Below are 11,753 nucleotides of genomic sequence, written 5' to 3' on the forward strand. Positions count from 1 at the left end.
TCTTACAGCGTTAAGTGTTATAAAGTTGTAAATGCCTAGACGGGCAATTAAACGGCAGTGCACTTTGGTTATAAGAATAATATCTATTCACGGACAATTTGATTAGAATTAGAGTTTTATCCTAAAAAGGGGATTTCTGTGTGAATGGGTAAAATGGACATTTTTCCCTTGTTTGATCAATAGATGGGGGCAGGAGCAAGATAACATGTCTTCTAAATAGAGATACTGAGGAACATCCAGCTAGCTATGTAAATATAAACCACATCTACACTTTTAAGCAACCAAATCATGCAAGGTTTTTTCCTCATACATACTACCTTGTCAGACCCACCTCCAGCCAGCTCCCTGTTCAGCCGCACCCACGCTCTGAGTCGCCTGAGTTTTAACCACACCTGCAGCAAATTCAGTTAATCACCACTGGGGGATTTAAGGACTGCAGTTCAGGCACCTCTTTGTGAGGTATTGCACTTACATACTGAACTGGTTTCTTGGTGTTTGTGCTTTGCTCTGTTCCTGTTTTGACCTGTTTGCCTGTCTTTTGACCCTGCTTATTGTCTGATGATTTGGATTGTTTGTTTGGGATTACTGTTTGCCCTCCCTGCCCTTTGACCCTGGCTTGTGTTTGAACCATTCTAGAAGATTCTGTTTTGAATTTGTGGGCTCTGTATTAAAAGTACTGGAGCTATGCACTTGGGTCTTCTGACTCTTTCGTTACAACCTATCATCACTAATGTCAGATTATTTAGCTAACTGCAGCTTGTCTGTGGATTTTCCATTTGCTAAAAGGCTAGCCCCATTGGCTGAAACATGAACAAGTTAATGTTGGGTAGCTAGCGGGGGCAGTTTATTTGAGTTTGCTCTGATGATATGGAGAAATGTCATTATCATTTTCACAGAACAATTTATTGTGTTTTCCAGCAGCCAAATCATGTTTAGCAAGATGGCTAAGCTAACTGCCTCTTACTTTGAGTATGAATTAGCGTTAATTAATAGCTAGTTAACTTGGCAGCCAGAAAACTTGGCTAGCTAGCTAACATACAGTATGTGGAGCAAAACTGAACTAGCTAGGCTTCTGAAGGGAATAGACTTTCAACTGATAGTTGAAGAAATAGCTGATATCATATTTTTATACATATTTTGTATTTTTGCAACCATGTGATTTTTATATTCATATTAGACTATGTATAAATGACAAACTGTCAATGTGTAAGTGAAGCTACATTTAATAACCTAGAGGAGCTGATATATGACGTTAGGTAGTATAACTAACATGCTCAGCTCGTTTATTTTGTTGTCACTGTTAAAGGGAAGAAGGTAGGCAGGCACACCAGCTGGCATTAGAGAGGACACAGCAGAAAGGTATTCCTCACATTCAAAGATAAGTATGTTCAAGTCACATACATCTTAACATATGTCCAGGCTGTTTTTGATGTGTAACACATTGGAATGTTAATGTACACTCAAGTCCTGTGTCATTTTGTAGTGGACTTTTAGGACTTGTAGGAAGGTAGTATCCAATGTATGTCTTTTGGGTGTGGCCATTATTTAGCAATTATAACAAATATTAAAGCAACTTATCAGTAATGCTTAAATTCAACTGTTCATGTTATTGTAAATAGAATTTGAAGTGTTAACCAGAATAGTATCAATATTAAAATATCAAAAACCACCTCATATTAGATCCCCATATTAGAGTATGAATATATGCAATGGGCAGTGAGGGAAAATCCCTGCTGTTTAAATTCATTTGATCTTCAATTAGTAATGGAATATGAAGTACAAGGAATGATGTTGAAATGCAAGAAGTATCCTTACCTTGGTGTGTGTTATGAATCCAATGGAATAACTACCTGTTTCAGGGACAGGTAGATGAGCAATTCAAGAGTACAGGGGGGTTTCCATTACACAGCCTTGCAACAGTTGCATACAAAATGTCAGTGGCTTGAGACCCCCAGAGCTGAAAGACTGCCTTCTCGCAGCTGAAGTTCATGCCATCTGTAGCCATTGCTGACAGATGGGGAGATGCCTGGAGTCCTGTAGGCGTGGATCTGTCCCAGAAAAATCATTCCCAATTGAGCCACCCAACTTAGGACAGCCCCAAATCAGTACAAAGCTAGTCTACGAATAGATGAAGAGCTGTTTTCCAAAATGCTGGTGGACACACACAGCTGGATAGAGGCTACAATGGCTTACACATATCATAGAAGCAAGGTCCATCTTATTGGTCTATGGAGAGTTTGTTTCTCTTGGTTAGCACTGATCATGAATACCCTTTCTCTACGAAACAGATTGCTCACTTGCAAAAAAAAAAAAATTACCTAGTCATCACATTATATAGTGTAATTTTTCACAACACCAGAAGCAATTTTCACCCTGGTCAGAAGTAAATCTGCACTCAATCCATGTACAGAAATAGTGCCCCAAAAGAATTTGTGTCACAAAAAAATAATGTCAAAAAAAGCATGTCACTATGCTGAATGCTTACTACCAGACAGGGATAGTTGTTGAGCAGTGGGCCTACAGGATCCTGTGGGGGATGCTTGAACTACCTGACTGTCCTCATCCCGTCTCTTCTGTACAGTTATCTATCAGTCTTGTGACTGAAGTGATTCAGACTGGCAGCTGCAGCAGGAGGAAGCTCAGAGCAAAGTGAAGCAGTTCTCTCAACAATGACATTAAAAGTTTCATTGACACCAGCACTGCAGACAAAAATGTCTTTTCACCTGTTTATTTTATTCCTCTTGAGAAACAGGAATGCAAGCACTTGTTATTCTGAGAAGAGCACTACTAAAGAAATGAACCCTGCAATTTTCAGAGCTGCGGGGTTTGACTGCATGACAGTGGCCCCTGAGGCTTTCCTTTCAGTGTATTAAAAGTATTATACTTTCCCCAATGTTTCAAATCCAAGTTTCACCAGTGAAATCAAATCCATTTACATCCTCAGTCCTTAATAAAAGTGTGTCTGAAGACAGAATTAAAAGAACAGACCTGTAAAGCACAGACTGCTTCTTCCTCTGAGGCAACATATATACTTTCTTTCTTCAATTTCGTTTTCTGCATTCGTAATGACAAAGGAAGGTCCCCATGACATGTGTCCCTTGAATTCTTAAGAAATGCTTGCCAGAGGGGTTTGGAACAAGGAGGCGGACTTCTATTCTGGTAAACCACAGGCAACCGAAAATACATTGTGTTGAGGCTGTATTAGATGCCATTACTGGAGTGAAGTCTGACATAAAGCCACATGAGGAGAGGCAGACCCTGAGAGTCTCTGATGTGGGTTTCATTTCAAAAGTGGGAGGGGGGCTTGATGCTTGATGGTTGTCTCTGTCAATCAAAAAATAGGTGCAGGTAAATGATGTTCCCTCGAAAGGTTAGGGAGGAAAGTCCCCCACCTCCCATAAATTATAGCAGTGATGGGAAGGTTGCTCCAGACATTCAAACTACGGGGGACTCAGAAGTACACAATACAACCCAAACTAAGACTTGTGTAAATGTCCCTGCATTTGTGTTGGTTTGTTGATATTTTGCATTATGTCTTCTGTCACATTGTGTTGCATTTTTGTTTGTGTTTTCATTTCGTATTTTCATTTTGTATTTTTTGTATTTTGTATATCTGTACAACCCAATTTGGTCTTATGTTTTGCCTGTAACTGTTTTTTTTTTCATTTTTTGTTTCCTTTTTGGGTTTGTGTTATTTTTGTGTTTAACTTTGTTAACTTTAGAGCCACTATATCAGACTCGTGCAATGTGTAAACATTCTCACAACATTCTCATATTGAAATATCAAGTCTCAAGTTGTTCTAACATTAGAAATATTTTGTATGTCTTCTAAACTGGGAACACTGTGAACAGCGTCCCTCTCCATTTAGACAACCTATTTTATGACTCCATTTACCCAACAGTGAATTTGTTGCGAGTGGTTCAAGCGGGACACCTTGCATAAATTTGTGAATAAATAAACTGAACTGTCAAGTTTACTTTTCGCATCTGCCCAGAGCCACAACAGCCATTTCTAAATGAAATCTAACAGCTAATTAAGTGAGAGGTTTAATTAAGCCATAAGGGCAATGTTAAAGGCCGTTTCCTGTAATGGCTTGAAACAAAATATGATGACAATTTTAAATCTCATCATAGCTACCTACAGCACGGATGCTCTTAAAAGCTTTTCCTTTCAGTCATTAACCAGCCAACTTACTATTTATCTGACACAGGGGAAACTGTAATCATAAGAAAAAGGCATCCTGCATTCTTCAGTCAAGGTGTGCAAAATAAGCTGGCATGTGTTATTTAATACTGGGCAATAAATCACGCCCCAGAAGTTGGACATTGCTGTTAGATGTAGTACTTTTTTGCATGGGAACAGGTGGATAAGTTATAAGTTTGGAAAAAGTGGGCAAAACAGGTAAAGCTAACAATGGACAGACATGAAGTGGAAAAAATAAAAAAAATGCTTCAGCTTTTTAAGAAAAGGGAATTACGAAAGAGAAACTGGCTGCTATGTACGGAAATCTTTATATGTTTGGAGGGATCAGTGACCGTGTGTTTACTGAAACATGAAGAAGTAGAATTCACGTCACGTACCATGTAGCCTGTACCTGAATTCTAGAATTGTGGAATTTTGTGCTCTGCAAGTAAATCGTTCCAATTTGTCACCCCTGGAATCGATCCAAGGTACCGTACAAGAGCAGAGATTGTAATGTGAATGCACCCATAATTGTTTTGCACACAACCACAGCTATTAAGTGAAGTTCATTTGAGTTCAAAGGAGTACCCGCCAGTTCACGTTCAGCTGGAAAGAGTGAAGAAAGGCAAGCAGTGATGTCAGATCCTAATGTGCATGAATAAATATTTATAAAGATTATACAGTGCTTTCAAGCATCACATTTCATTATCACAGTAAGATATAATTAACTGATGTGCAGTCACAAAGGCAGTGTATACTATGAGTTATCAAGTGGGGGGGGGGGGGGGGGGGTGGATAAGAGGATTTTAGTTTGCTCGAAAAAGAGTAAAGTGAGAAATAGAGGATGGTTTGGTAAAAGTATGGAACTGCAATTCCATAAATAGCCATAACAGAAGGAGCAGCCTCTGTCTTCACACTGAGATAAATGCATTTCATGAAAATGTGCTTAATATGTATTTGATAACACATCATCCCTTTATGAGACTGCACCTTCTGTAGACTTATTACCTCTGTGGTAGTGATACATCAAACCACTTTGAATGAGAAGCCAGCATTCAGATGTACGTCCACTACGAAGTGCTACCATCAATACGTACCTGAACTCTGTAAACTTATATTTACATGTTGGGTTTTGTTGTTAATGTGAAATCATTTTGCTCTGCACCCCATACTCAGCAGACATCTGCTTCTCACATACACAAACACTCTTTTTTGGGCAGGGGAAAGGGCAAGAGTACATAATAACCCACTGGGGAACCTGGAAGGCCAACATACTGCCACTGGCCCCACTGTTAATTATCTGTTTATTTTTTCTTTAATTACATCAAAAGAAGGACCCGTGTCAATTAGCAATGCAGATATGGGGAGCTGTGGAGCAGAGCCCCAATGCCTGGCCCTTTTTGATTTGTTGATTCTAGCTGTGTGACATCTGCAAGGAATTGGAGCATAATGGTAAAAAAAAAAAAATACTTGGCAAAAATGTCTGCACTCCCTGCAGGGGGCAACGCAACTTGTTACACAAGCGTTGTTACGCCAAGATGAGAGCGGGTCCTGCGCGAGGGTGATTCGGTGTGTGCGTGATGGCACATTCCATAAGGCTGGCAGAGACAGGGCCAGGGCACCGTGGAGCCGGTGATGTGAATTTATTTATTCAATGGCCCCCACTGATGCGAATATTCTTCTAGTGAGCTGGAGAAGAAAACTCGGCTTTGGGCTTCAATGAGCCCAAAAGGAAATGTAATTCTGGAGAAGAGAGCAAATGTGGTCACGTAACAGAGCTCTGATGTAACCGTGACTTTGTTGACTCACTGTAGGTCTGTCTATCAAAGAGCTGCCACTGTGAGTGTCAGACGGATGAAAAATGAGGAAAGGGTGGCCGGGTCTAGGCTAGCAGAAATGATGTTCAAACCTTGTATAAATAATGTGATTTCAAACAGTAAACTTATATAGGACTGGTGGTTCAACTTTAAACTGAGAAAGTGGGAGAATGTCTTTTGGATTTTCCTTTGTTTTGATTCAAAGCTAATCAAAGGCAATCTTGATTGTGTCTGAGCACATCTACTGTGTCAGACCATTTGATCTTGTTTTTGAAAGAAGCACATATTCAATGACTTCCAGCAGAGTAAAGAATGTGAATATCAGATCTACAGTATCATACTTGGAGCCTCATACTCTGGTCTCTTTCAGTGTGTTGTATTGTATTATGTTTTGTGCAGCACATTTCAATCAACTTCACCATCTCCTTTTAAACTCTTTGCAGTGTTCCTTAGCATCTCCTTGCATAGCAAAATTCAAATAGTTGCTTGAAAAAAATGTTATCCTGAAGATGGACTAGGCCCCACTTTAAGCTTCCAAAATCCAGTCTGGATAGGAAATGACGTTTCCCAGTATGTCAGAAGCGTCCATTTAATCAGGCATGTATTTCAGAGTATATATATATATGTACAAATTGCACAACCACTGTAGTCATTTCTCACTGATTATCCTGGCCTGATTTAGAGCATGTACCTCAACAACAGACTCATCTTTGGAGCTGTGATGTATATTACAACAAACTTGACCACGTTGCCTATGTCAGCACACCTGCTCAGGCAAACCATGTTAGATGTTAGCTTCATGCATCAGTTGTGTGTAAGGTCTTACAAAATGTATGATGACAACCGTGCTTGTAACTGAGATAATGCATATACAAGGCCCAAGCAATCAAAAGCTTGGCTGTTGCTTGCTTGGTGTTTCTCACTACAAGAAGGGCAAATGGGGTAAAGGCTTCTCTTAATGGTAGGTGCACACTTATCACACTTATAAGCATATGGTAGGCCCCAGACAAATATAAGACTGACTGAAGAAGACCTGCCTGACACAATGCTGGTAAATGAGGCTTGCTAGATGTAATGTCTTACTTATACCACGACATTACATTACCATCATTTAACAGACACTATCTAGAGCAGCTTACAAGGTGTGGCTATAAAGAGCATCAAACAAAGTGTCATAAAAAGTTGTACAAACAGGACACTTCTGACCATATTCAAACAGAGTGTCAGGGAAGCATGTAATTTAGATACAAATATTATACACGTATATTTACATTACATTACATTACATTACATGCATTTAGCAGAAGCTCTTATCCAGAGCAATTTCCATCACAATAGAACATAAATTAAATATTTGATTTTAAATATTTAATCTCTATATGTGTATTCCCTCACCATTATATTTCACATCATCCCTCAGCAGGTTTTCTGTAATTGCCAGCACTGTGCATATTTCAATGCAACAGGAGTCTCAGTATGTTCCCTTTCAATGCACACGCACGCTGGATAGAGTGTAGCTTGTTTGTGAGGTGGTTACAAAGAAGCGAAGGGTATGAAACCTGACAGAAAATGCATCCCAGTCTGGCACAGCTTGTTGGCAAGGAAAGCTCTTTATCATCTCCAGAGCATGATTTATAAGCTGAAATATTTTTGGTTGCTTGGTTCCACCATTATTGATTTTCATGAGGCCCTGAACAAGCATGGATTGATCACCATGTGTCTCGGTGTTTTTGCTGAACCCTAGAAGATGAGCATAGAGGATACAGAAATCTTTGCTTTTTGATTTCAACTGTTCAATCAGTCTTTTCTTAAGAAAAGGAATGATGTTTCATTTCAACATTTTTGCTATTTTCAACACATTAATATGTACTAAAAGACTTTAGTTACCACCCTTTTGGGGATTTGTGCATAATGGCAGAATTGACTCAGCTGCCACTATTGCTCCAAAACATGCCAGAAGAAAGCCGATATAATGCTAAATTCTGCCCCTTAATTTCGCAGTATGTACTGTATATATCACAGGGCTTTTGAAAATGTGAGAACCACTTAAATGCAACTCACCACACTGTGAAATTACATGTAACATCAAATGAACCACAGTCTACTCTGAGAACATCAATAATTTGATTAGAGTGCATTTGTTTAAAATTTACTACTTAAAATCCAGCCAGCAGACCACATGCATTAGTAGCACCGATATTGTTTAAGCTACTCTCAATGTAACCAGAGATGCAGGCTTACTGAATAGCTGAGTAGCTGATGACAATAGCTAGGGATAAAGGGACACCTGAGAAGAAAAGTTGGAGAAATGTGGTAAACAGTTCGAAGAACAAAGAAAGTAGCTGCGGATAAAATTACTGATAAAAGTCCTGCAGACACAGTTTAGCAACATGTCTTTTATCATGTGTGGACAGACAGAAGAAGCTCAGACTTCCAGAGCGCGACTCAAAGCGATCTCTTGCACATGCTCCAGATATGACAGGACTGAGACTGAGCACATACTGTTAGATGCCATGTGTGAGAACCATGTGCGCGGGCCATACTGGGTAGAGAGTTTACCAGGGACAGCAACAGTAGTTCACACACAGTAGATTCATGTAATATGAGAAATAAATGCTCAAACTTTAGACACATTCTGAAAATGTTGTGTTTTGGGAACATATTGGTTGTGAGTGAGCAAAACCAGGGGATGTAGAGCCAGACCAATGTTTGCACATACCAGTGTTTGCACAGTTTGCACACATGAGCAGTTAATTCCTGAGGAATGTGCAGAACATGAGATAAACTAACGTAGATCATCATAACTTCGGTATCTGGTCCAGCAAAAAATTCACTTAAAACGACAAAGGTCTCCCCCATCAAATGTAGCAATGCAATACTGTTGCAGCATTCCAAATTCTGTGATGGGTATATTTAATATAAATGAAATTTAAAATGTCAATTGTCAAAGCTTGGAGCCTACAACCACTGAAAATTGCTCAATTTTCTGTAGTTTGCAATGTGGCTGTGCTCTGACTGAGTTGTAAAGTTATACAGTACCTTCATCACATTTTCTCAGATTTAGAGACATCTGGCTATTTTTCATGAAGGTTTATTTGAGCATCATACTGTTCATGAATTAATAGCACAGAACAGCATACTGGATTTACCATTTTGTGTAACCATGAAAATTAGAAGCATTATCTGATATGTTGAGGACAAATTTTAGGAAATTTTAGGATTATGCTCCAAGTGTAAGGCTATAATTTTGTGCAAAATTCCCTCTGAGAACGCCAAATGAAAAATATACTTTTGTGATCACATTGTAATGTCAAGCCCAGGAGAGCAACATTTTCATTTTAACAAATGAATGCATTATTCCATTTCCATGTGTCAGTTCTTATGAGAGCATGCCGAGGTTCACACATGGTCTTGCACTAAGATTATCCCTTGGGGCTGCACAAAAATATGGAAATTAATTTCTTTTACCGTGTACGCTTCATAGAAGCAGATAATATCTGAATTATCTGAACTTCATATGCATGAGTTGTTAATCAAAGCAATATATACTTCTGAAGAACATGCTCTAAATAAGAGAAATGATAATTATAATGACAACAGCAATTAATAATAATTCTGTTGTTAGCACTGGAACTGTGGAACTGCCATTTCTCAGCTATTCAAACATTTCGATTTTTTTGTTACATTCATTATATACAATTTAAAGTGGTTGTCCTGTAAAATCACATCTCTTTCAGAATTACAGACTAAAGTAAAACAAAAGCTGTCTTTCTTTTTTCCAAAATATGTATGATGTCATGCTAATTTCATTTGTATTCCTGTTCAGTTCTGGGTTAATTGAATTGTATTTTACAACTATGTGACACATAAGGAGCTAACAAAAGCACTACAATGTTCCGGCAGTAAACTGTATTTGTATACTGACTGTGAGCTGTGTGTATATATTGTGATTTGCACCGTGGTAATGTTGAAGAAACCACTTACCGTACTATAATTTCCTATTTGTTTATTGATATAACCATCTGCCACTGGCATCCCCAAGTAACATCCCACCCATCTCAAACTGAAATATGATTGGATATTCCCAAATCATGCTTCAACAAGGTCCATAACTGGTGATAAATCTTTAGCCATCTCCTGCCATATTGCTGGACAGAAAAAACTCACTAAAGCACTGTACCCTAAATCCCACCCATGAACCAAGTTTTGTTCCAAGTTACATCTTGAACTGAGTCAGAAGCATACTTCCTCAATGAAACAAGGATGGCTTTGCAATACTTAAAAGAGAGAGTGAGACAGTGTGAAATGTGTGGGCTTTGCGTGAACCCGATAATGCTCAGAGCACACGTGCTGGCAAGGCATTTCCAACTCTGCTGAATAAATTCAGTTAGTGGTGCAGACAATAACAATTCATACTGTGTTATATGTTTGACGTTTATGATGTCATTTGAATTTTTGGAGTCACTTTAAAAGTCATACCCATCAATTTAACTGTATTTATTTACTGTGCCAGACGCCCTCATTTACAAAAGCTTTGCATCTCAAGCGATATGAAAATAATCATTTAAAAGCGTCTGCTTTTGGCAGCCCCTTTGAATATAATATTTGTACACACTCTGATCATCACATTTCTAGTACCATTATCACAGCATCCAAATTTATCTGGCTTGGATTTAGACAGCACTGTGGAAACCTTGATACCATCCATCATAATCAGATCCCTGACACTGTCACATGGACAATGACAATGTCAGATGGAAATTTACTCAGACTCAGGTGTCATAGGACTACAGCCTAGACAGATAACTAAACTGTGTTGGCCAACAAGAGCATCAACACTTCTACTGAGTAATTTAATAGCACTGTGGCAATGAACTCTTGAGTCAATGGGGCTGAAGATATTTGGTTCCATGTCATTGTAGCCCTGCAGTTAACTGTGTATAAAATTGAAGTCTTTACAAGGGTTGCTAAGAGGTCTGGTGGTCAGTATTATACAGCATGACTTTGATGTCACTGGTTATGGAATGACATTGAGCTTTCAGTCTCCAGAGATACCATATCTAATGTTCTAAAAGTGATATTAACATGGTGGAAATTCTGACATATTTCATTATCTCTCAAATACCTTGGCTTGTTAAAGCTGAGGGGACTCTTTTGTTAAACACAGAAAAAAAATATGCATCTTGCTGACCCTATGCAGATACTCATCCAAGAACAAAAAGGAGAGACCTGGCACAGATAAAATTCAGAGCTCTCCTCCCCCCGTGCTTCCTTTCTCTGAACCCCCTTCGCCTGTGTCACCCCTCCTATTTCTGCAGAGTCAGCAGAGTCACAGTGATTTCCCCCATAATGTCTCTGCAACTCATTCTGAATTTTGTTCACTATTATAAAGCTGCTGTATTACAAACTGAAGACACTCTGGATAAAAGTGTTTGGTCACTGACAGTAAGAATACAGACAATGCGATCTGTTTCTTTACCCCTACACTGTTTGGAGAACAAGAGAAAGAGCGGTCTCTGTAGCCCAGCACTGTCTCTGTAGCCTCTGCCTCACTGCAGTGTCTCCGGTGTGGCAGTGAGAGCAGATTAATCCCTCTCAGCATAGTGGAGGACTTTATCAAACAGAGCTGTGGCATCTCCTCCCTGACCCTTGGAGCTGTGCCCCGCCGATGAGGACAGGCAGGTCGCATTTCCGCAAAGGTGCAGACTCGACAAGTTTCCACAGCCCCTGAGGTGAAGCCACCTATGCCGGCA

This window comes from Megalops cyprinoides, chromosome 3, assembly GCF_013368585.1.
Source record: "Megalops cyprinoides isolate fMegCyp1 chromosome 3, fMegCyp1.pri, whole genome shotgun sequence".
Classification (NCBI taxonomy): Eukaryota; Metazoa; Chordata; class Actinopteri; order Elopiformes; family Megalopidae; genus Megalops; species Megalops cyprinoides.